Source organism: Homarus americanus, unplaced genomic scaffold (genome assembly GCF_018991925.1).
Source record: "Homarus americanus isolate GMGI-L3 unplaced genomic scaffold, GMGI_Hamer_2.0 scaffold16477, whole genome shotgun sequence".
NCBI lineage: Eukaryota > Metazoa > Arthropoda > Malacostraca > Decapoda > Nephropidae > Homarus > Homarus americanus.
Window position 1 is genome coordinate 100,483 of NW_024712325.1, and position 9,491 is coordinate 109,973.

Consider the following 9,491-nt stretch of genomic DNA (forward strand, 5'->3'; position numbering starts at 1 on the left):
CTCCCCAGGTGAGTGGCTGGGGGTTACCGCCCAAGGGAGGCGATCATTCGGCGGGTCACTTCTCTACCGCTCTGATTCAGGTCGATTCACAGTGAGTCGTACACTGATATTTTCCCTCCATCGCTGAGAGACAATCTATCCATCACTCCATTGCTGAGACCCTATCTATTGCTGAGAGACTCTATCTATCTATTGCTGAGAGACTCTATCTATCTATTGAACAGTCTCAGTGCAATATCGACTTTTGGGTTGCAATTTGTCGTAGTTTAATAACCCAGTTAGATAACATTCTCACACCTCCAAGTAAGGGGGGTGGGGAGGAGGGGGTGAGGGTGTTTGACGTATGAACCTTTAGAAACTCTCATTAATGGCGTCGTAAATTGAGTTAGATGGTTTCTCACATTTTCATTTGGTGGAGAAATTTAATATATGTGAGAGTTGGTTAAATCCCCTCTTTCATATCTTCACCCAGAGAGAAAATTTTGAATCTCATGAAAGGTTTTTTAAAGAATAATTGGTGTGTGTGTGTGTGGTGTGTGTGTGTGTGTGTGTGTGTGTGAGGTGCTCCATTGCTGTCTCTCTATCACTTCCCACTCGTACTTATATAACTCCACCGAATTTCCTAGAAACTGGGTACAGTATCTACCCGGGACACGCACCAGCAACCTACAGAGTACATGTGAGTGAAGCTTTTGCTCGGTGGTCACAAGTCCTCTTCTGCTTTGCCTTGAGACTTGCATGATAACATGAGCTTCAAGGTATATGAGAAGAAAAAACGACCTTCTCGTCATCACGATGGCATGATGGCTTAACTTTTCATGGTGGTTATTTGGGAGTTATAAAATGGACACGACGCTTGTATCTCAAAGACGACGCGGGGGAATTGTGTTCTCACTTCGCTCGTCGCTGTAAGAGATTTCAATGCGACTGCCATGTGTTTTACGAAGATGCTGGGGTTTTCCTTGGTTATAACAAACTTGCGACGCAAGAGTGTCACTTGGACGAAGGAGAACGAGACGGAGTGAAGCCCAGTGGAAGTGTGAGGTTCTGCACTTAGGTTCCAGCCAGCAGCCAGCGTCGTACCGGACCGTACCAGTCTCCTGCCTGCCCCGTCGCCGGCTTTATATTCTGGACTGCGTAATATCCCGTTTTATTTTGTTTTTTTACTCTTTTCGTCGATCTAATAGATAATTTCAAAACGAAATTAGATATAAAACACAATAACATCGAACAAGTGTAAACTTTTACTCCCTGAAAACAAACTTCCAGAGTTACGCTCGCTGAGTGTCCGGGACGCTCCACCAGCCACTGCGCATGCGCGAGCGGCTCACATCACTGGGCTTCCAGTTAACTTATTCAGGCTCAGGCAGTCGTGACCCAACCTCTGCGTGGGGAAGATGTGCTGGTGATTTTCTGTGGAACATTAAATGAAAATGTGTTATACATCGTGGCGTTCTATAATTTTACTATGTGTGAGCGTACCTTTCTGCCAGGTCTTGGGACAAATAATCAGGGATGACGACAGAGGAATGTTCAGCACAACAGGTAGGTGAACCTCACTTAAGTTTTTTTCCTTGTAGGTCGCACCTCTTGGCTGCCGTACCTGCCTGGGTTACCTCCAGGTGCACACCGCTTCCTGCACCCCACGAGGCGCCTCAACCACTCTCCTCCCCGCTGTTTTCTTATTTCCTTCTTTATTAATCCCAACGATGATATTGCCATGCAGACTGTTGTCATTAGTTTCACTGCCTTTTAAAACTGTTACCAATGTGTTTACCTTCAGTGCTTCAGTGTGTAGTAATCATCTCACAAAGACGTGCGTGTGTGTGTGTGTCGCAATTGTTGTGTTTGTTATGTGTTGTGATATAATCGGGTGTCGTGATGAATATAATGTTTCCTCTGTGTCGGTGATATATAATGTGGAGCAGCAGTAGTAAGGTGTGTGGAGCAGCAGTAATAAGGTGTGTGGAGCAGCAGTAGTAAGGTGTGTGGAGCAGCAGTAGTAAGGTGTGTGGAGCAGCAGTAGTAAGGTGTGTGGAGCAGCAGTAGTAAGGTGTGTGGAGCAGCAGTAATAAGGTGTGTGGAGCAGCAGTAGTAAGGTGTGTGGAGCAGCAGTAGTAAGGTGTGTGGAGCAGCAGTAGTAAGGTGTGTGGAGCAGCAGTAGTAAGGTGTGTGGAGCAGCAGTAATAAGGTGTGTGGAGCAGCAGTAGTAAGGTGTGTGGAGCAGCAGTAATAAGGTGTGTGGGCAGCAGTGATGACAAGGTGTGTGGAGCAGCAGTTGTAGGTGTGTGGAGCAGCAGTGTGGAATGTGTGGGCAGCAGTGAATGGGTGTGTGGAGCAGCAGTAGTAAGGTGTGTTAGACAGCAGTAGTAAGGTTATTATTGGAGCAGCAGTAATGGGTATTAATGGAGCAGCAGTAGTAAAGGTGTGTAGAGCAGCAGTTGTAGGTGTGTGGAGCAGCAGTTGTAAGGTGTTAATAGACAGCAGTTGTAAGGTGTGGAGCAGCAGTAGTAAGGTGTGGAGCAGCAGTGTGGGTGTGTGGAGCAGCAGTATTAAGGTGTGGAGCAACGTGGTAAGGTGTGTGGAGCAGCAGTAGTAAGGTGTGTGGAGCAGCAGTAGTAAGGTGTGAGCAGCAATTGTGTGGGTGTGTGAAGCTGTAGTAGCAAGGGTGTGTGGAGCAACGTGGTAATGGGTGTGTGGAGCATAGAACATAAGAAATAAGAGTCCACAATATAGGCCAGTTGGCTGTGCATAGCAGCTCCTGTCGAGAGTCACTACCACTCTATCATCCATGAATCTATCTAGCCTCCTTTTGAAACTTTCCAGAGTTCCCGCACTTACTACAAAGTTGCTAAGCTTGTTCCACTCGTCCACCACCCTATTTGTGAACCAGTTTCTTCCTATCTCCCTCCTAAACCTAAACTTATCCAACTTGAATCCGTTGCCCTGAGTCCTATCCTGCAGTAGTAGTAGTAAGGTGTGTGGAGCAGTAATAGTAAGGTGTGTGGAGCAGCAGTAGTAAGGTGTGTGGAGCAGCAGTAGTAAGGTGTGTGGAGCAGCAGTAGTAAGGTGTGTGGAGCAGCAGTAGTAAGGTGTGTGAAGCAGTAGTAGTAAGGTGTGTGGAGCAGTAGCGGTAAGGTGTGTGGAGCAGTAATAGTAAGGTGTGTGGAGTAGTAGTAAGGTGTGTGGTGCTCTCTTTCGTAAGTGTAGGAATGCCTGAAGTTGCCGGTTACTGTTTAGGCAGGAAACAGGTTGGCTTTAGGGTGTCTACATTACGGGCAGCGTGTCGAGTGTAGGGGGGTTGTATTGTTCAGGATTTATTTTGCAGGTTCACTATGCAATCTTTGCCATAACTGCTTATTAATCGTTCAATCTACCCGGAGTATTACCTGATTCTTAAGCTCAAAAACATGTTGTATTAAGCTTAGGCAATAAATATTTAGTGTAGCATTACTGTACCCTCTTATTATTTTTATCAGGTATTATTTTCATTACCTTTACGATCAGAAGTACAGGATATTTTTTCACTTGAGAGTATTTACACTCAGGTGACGTATGGTCATTGTAACAGATGTGTGGTGATGGCTATATATCGCAGGAAGCTGGGGCGGCCACGGTAATCAATCACTGGTTTTGAACACCCAGGAAATGCATTGTGGGCTGCCGAGGACCTGGTGTGTGAAGGGAGGGCCGTCCGTAGCGGCTCCCACACTGCTCTGGGAACAAGGGGGCCTATGTTATATACAGGAGTATTTGATTTACTCATTGTAGTGTATTAATGGTAGCGTCTGTGTGTTTAATGAGAGCGGTTTTGAGTTGCATTCAGGCTGGCTCCTTTTGTTAGGGTTTTTAAGGCTTTTTATTGTTGATGTGTAGACCCACGCTCCCGCACAAGTCAGGGTTTGTTTAAAGTCGTCATATTTTATATCAGGGTGCACCACGACACCATATTGTGGTTGAATGGTGTACTGGCTATTCAAAGTTTTGTCACCATTCCGGCACACACACACACATGCACTGAAACTAGCTAAGGGAGGAAAGGGTAATTTACACTCGTAGGAAAAGCCTTCAATTCGCCGTAACGAAGCCTTAATTGGGCCGCATACCTCGAAACTTTCCATTCTCGTAATAAGTCATTCTTTTCTGTTTAGTAACGGAGGAAAGTCAGCTGTGGATGTATCTGATACAAGAGGGGGAGGAGTGTTTGTTGCTACTGGGGGAAGGAAGGTGTGTCTTCACGTTGTGTGGGGGACGCTCAGCCGGTCATTGACTGCCCACCTCCCTGCTGCTTCATGGGGCGGCGATCAACAAGTAGATTTAATTTTTTTAATGAACGGTATTTTTCGTCACGACGACAGAAGTGAAAGTATAAATTGTCACAAATTATTAGTCTAATTTCTTTGTGAATCAGGGTGCGTTAAAGTGTGAGGTGACTAGGGGCGATTAGGTGTGTCAGTTGGTACGCTTGGGTCCGTCAAAGTCCCTCCTTGCCGCCTACACTGTCCACCACTGCTTAAAATAACCTCTTCACATGCGCAGAACGTCTTTCTTATTAACTAACGACGAAAACTACGTCATATTTGTAAATGTTAAGATTTATAAGACATTTTTAAATTTTTTCACTTGAAGGAAACTACGGCGGTCAATTGGCCCAACCTACGCAGCCCTGTACACCCAGCTCTTCTCTGTTCTACCTATAGTTGAAGTTTCCCGGCGAGTTAAAGTTAATGTTGGTGCTTGACTTTGTTTTAGGCTTGTACTTCACATTACCTCTGCACCTTGTCTGTCAGATGTCGGTATATTGCGTTGTTTCCCTGTTTCTATTACCTCGCCCTAGAACTTGTCATTTTTCACCATTAAATTCCTTGTTATTCCATATTAAATGTTTGTTTAGGTCTTCCTGTTAATTCTCGGAGTCCTCATTAGGTTTAATTATACGACCTATTTTTGTGTCGTCAGAAAATTTGCCAGTATTGCTGTATACGTCTATACCTTAAGTCGTTAATGTATGTAATAAATAGTAGCGGCTCAAGTACCGAGCCCTGGTGTACGCCTCGCCGCTAGTTACGTTCCCCCAGATATATTTTGCGTCATTAATGCCGACTCTTGTTTCCAGTTCGTTAACCACTTCCCAGTGCAATTTAGAATTTCCGCTCCAATACCATGAACCTCCATCAGGAATCCGGTATTACACCCGATTTAAATACAGTACAATATTGGTGTTTTTCATCATGTGTGTGTACGCGCTCTTCCGATAGTTCCAATAAGAGTATAAGATAACCTGAAAGACCCTTGCCCAACATTTTCCTAACCTTTACATGAACCCGTGTTGTGGAATTGGGTCAGAAACACATTTAATGGTTGATGATAATGTTCCCTAAACGTATCGCTGAATACCTCATGACGGGCGGGTGGAGAGAAAGTGCGTTGTTCATTTGTTTATTTACGCTCATTTCTACGTGAGGATTATTAGTGTTGTGTTTTATGCATCAGTTAAGGTCATTAGGCATCTTCCAGTGTCTAATTTCCGCACCAGACTTCAATAGATTATAAACAGAACACTAACTTGAGATCATTCAGGCACCTCTGTTCTTTCTCCTCCTGTCAGTGTGACCCGGGTGGTAATATACCCAGATTGTGTAAGAATATAATGCCAAGACGACCTACCTTTCCCCACCTCAGTTGACGACAAGTATTATTATTTTTTTCCTAGTATCAATCAGTTGTGTTGAGGTTTTCCCCGAGTGTCGTAATGCTTGATAGATATTCACGCGGTAACCAAGAATAATGACTTTGTTCATACAACATACAGGAAGCGCTTGCTTGAGGTCATAGTCTTTGTTTTGTTGATATTTAATTGTAGGTACTTGCGTCCGGGGGAACTACTTCCTGTCAATTTCGACAGTTCAGACATTACCCAAAGTACGGTAATTTCCTGTTGATAAAGTGGTGTCATTATAACTATTCTCTGTTGGTTATTGTAGATTTAAGTAGTGAAGAGCGGCTCCTGTGTCTATGGCAATGGTTCCCGCATGATAGAAAGCGTGCGAGAGGGAGTGTCGCATTTTGAGAAACTGATAGAGAGAGAGAGAGAGATCAGTGACGAGCTTTGAAAATTTAGACGATAGCAAAAAATTATGACTTCAAATACTGCATCATCCCTCAATAGTCTGACTCAGCCACTCCGAGTACCTTACACTCCTGGTACCTGACACCTGGTACCTTACATTTCAGGTACCTTTGGGTATATAGATTTCAATGACATTTATTCTATTGTATGTTTACTTTTTGTGAGAAACTAAAAGAGATTTATAATCGGTGTTTAAGTCTGGCTGAGTTAACTACCCTCGGTAACCCACACAAGCAATTGAAACACCAAAACAACAACAACAACAACAACTCATCAACTTAGGGTTTCTTTAACGTTGAGACTCGGTCGTTAAGTCTGTGTGTGTATTAAGTATTGGTTACAAGTTGTCAGTGTGTTGGATGGTTTCACTTGTGACTGGTCAGTATAGTGAAAGTTGCTGGACTCTCAGGGGTTAGTTGTGTTCGTGTGGTAAACCTTCAGACTTGTGCATATCTTAAATGTTGAATACGAAATAAGGTTCAGTTTAGGTTTGGTTAGGTTAGGTTTGGTTAGGTTAGGTTTGGTTAGGTTATATATACCGAGGGAAGATTTTGTTGAGTATGAAAGACATTTTGGTTGGTCGGTTAATATAATGGTAATAATAATGTGGCCTTCGTTCTTACACGCAACATTCAGTCGCTCTAGACCATTGTTTCCGTCGTCACATTTAGACACAGTTTTAAGGGGGACGTTGATCTAAGACTCGGGCTGTGGTGTGAGGGCAAGAAATGTCACCAAGACACTTGTTTTCTTATTTCGGGTTGAAGGTTAGGTCTTGTGTGCCTTTTGTTCGTCTCTTACTTTGTCGTTTATTGATTTATCACCAGTAATGAGGTGGAGGGAGAGTGTAGCTGGGTTTTACCATAGCTGCCGAAAAGTTTGAACGTCTGGCTGTCTGTCACGCACGCCATTCTCAGCTCACGAGAACTTAATGGATTTTCGCAGTTTTGTGGGAAAAGTTGCCGATAAACGAAATGAAAGTTTCTTCATTTTCCTGTTTGTCTGTGTACTTGGAGCAGCTTTTACTACGAGTCTGTAATGGATTTTCGTTGTAAATTGTGAAGGTTGGCGTTAGTCTTCTTGACCTCAGTGTCTTGTTACCTTTAATTTATTAGTGTTTTGTCTTTTCTTGTTTGTACATGAGTAAACTACCTTGTGTGCTTAGGAATAAGATGTGATATAGACAGACCTTCGAGTAGATATGGACATACGGTATAGTGTTGCTGCCTCTTGTACTTTTTTTTTTTTATTGGGCACTCCCCTACATCATTGTGTAAGGTGAAGCGCAGAAGCGTTTATAGCGCCCAACAGGGAAGCATGCTAAGTTCATGCTTGCCTTTATGTCTCATGAGTCAAGGGCGTAGAAGCCTGAAGAGTCAGTGGTTTATGTCCTCAAGTTATTGGAAGCTCCAACAACTTGTCCCTGAATACGAATTCGCAACTTTCGACTTACACCAGGTACCTACTTTACTGCTAGGTGAACAGGGACTAGTGGGGGCTAGGAAGTAAGTCCAAACAACTTCCACCGGCCCGGGACATCTCGCTGGCGAGGCAAGAACGGTACCGCTTCTACCACCGATCCCCCTGCCTCTTGTACTGTATAATAAAAGACAAGTGAACGTTCCTCTGGTTTAAGCTCCCTGGGTGTAGGATGGCTGGGAGGCAACTTTAAATGTTTCTAAGAGCCACAGTAACGTTGGTGCCAGGAATCAGGTCAAGGGTTGAGTGTACTGTAATTTTTCCCTCTCCTGAGAATGTGAGAAGTTATCTATCCGGCCTGTGTAAGTTTCGGTATACTGACGGGGCCTGATTGACGTCGAAATTGCAGTTAGAGATAAAATAATGGTTACAAAGACTTGTTATCTAAGCCGCTCTTCAAAAAAATCAATCGTGCGATAAAAACATCTATCTATCAGGCCGGGAAGAGCACAAGTTAGTCTGATTAAACGCAGCTAAAAATAATATGAATATTTAATGATCTGGGTTCAGTTAAGCGTGATGGTCTGCCACTACTCCCCCCCCCCTCCCCTCCCCTTTGGCGGTGGTGGTGTTGTGAGTTGTTGCCATGACGACGCCCCCGCCCGCCCCTCCTGTGCTGTCGTAACCATCACAGTAACAAGACTCATTCACACATCCACAGTGAAGGCAATACTCGACCCGACACACACACACACAGACACCAGTATGTAGTCAATATTCTGTAGTTCCATTTCGTCCTGTACAGTATTTTGCTGTATTAAACTGAATCATTACAAAGCTAGTCTCTAGTACCAAGAATAAGGCACCAGTTTTAATTATATTGTCACCATATGTTAATTACTATACCTGTCGCTCACCTGTTCTTATAATCATATTTATGAATAAATTCTTTAGACTCGGTGTGTCGAGTTGAGTGGTTGTGTGAAAAAAAATGGAGGTTGTTGTTTTGATGTTACGTTCAACTGTTTATTTAAGCTTCATTATACTGATTGAGTTTCTTTAGTACATCCTATATATAACTTACTAACAGCGTCTCTTATATAATGTCTTACTTCAGGCTCCTGTTGGTGATGGCGGCTGCCTCAGTATACTGTGTCCTATATAATTTACTGCGCCGTACCCAAGCTTCTTATAGGGAGCGTCTGGCCTGCAGGAGAGGACATTAATCTGTTACGGGGATCCACGCCGTCGGGGTATACACGGAGGAGGGAACATTTAATCTGCAGTAGGGTGTTACACCGACGGGGTGAGGCCACAGCACAACATTCTGAGTGAAGGATCTGTCTACTCGTGTTGTTGCTCGTTGATAACAGTAGATAACCTTGTTGGGTGAGACTCGATCCTTGAGTACCTACGTGAGGGGAATTGGTGAGAGAATACCTAGTGCTCTCTCTCTCTCTCTTGGACGAATCCTACCCTCGTTACCTATGATGTCCTTAATGTGATGTCCTTCTCTCCCTTGCTACCACCATTTCCCTCACCTGCAATGTCCTATTCCGTAATCAACACACCTCTTGATACCTCTCCCCCCTTCCCTTCTCTTCTCCCCCCTTCCTTCCCTCCTCCCCCCTCCCTTCCCTCCTCCCCCCTCCCTCGCCGGCTAAAACCTGACGGGAGGGAAAAGCCACAGATGATTAGTGTCAAGCGAATAGTCTTCACCCCGGGATGGATTTAGCATTGGGGAACACGTCTTTGTGAAGAGACACCCAGATTACGTTCACAAACTCGCCGTCTGTCTCCCAGCCTCAGCCTCCCATACTCACGGATCTTGTTAGGCACCAACAGAGGGTAAAGGATTTTCATTTTTTTTCCATTGTAGCCAGTGTGTCGAGAAGTTTGCGGGAGGAGAGGGCGGGAAGGATTTAATTCATCACGCGAGAGG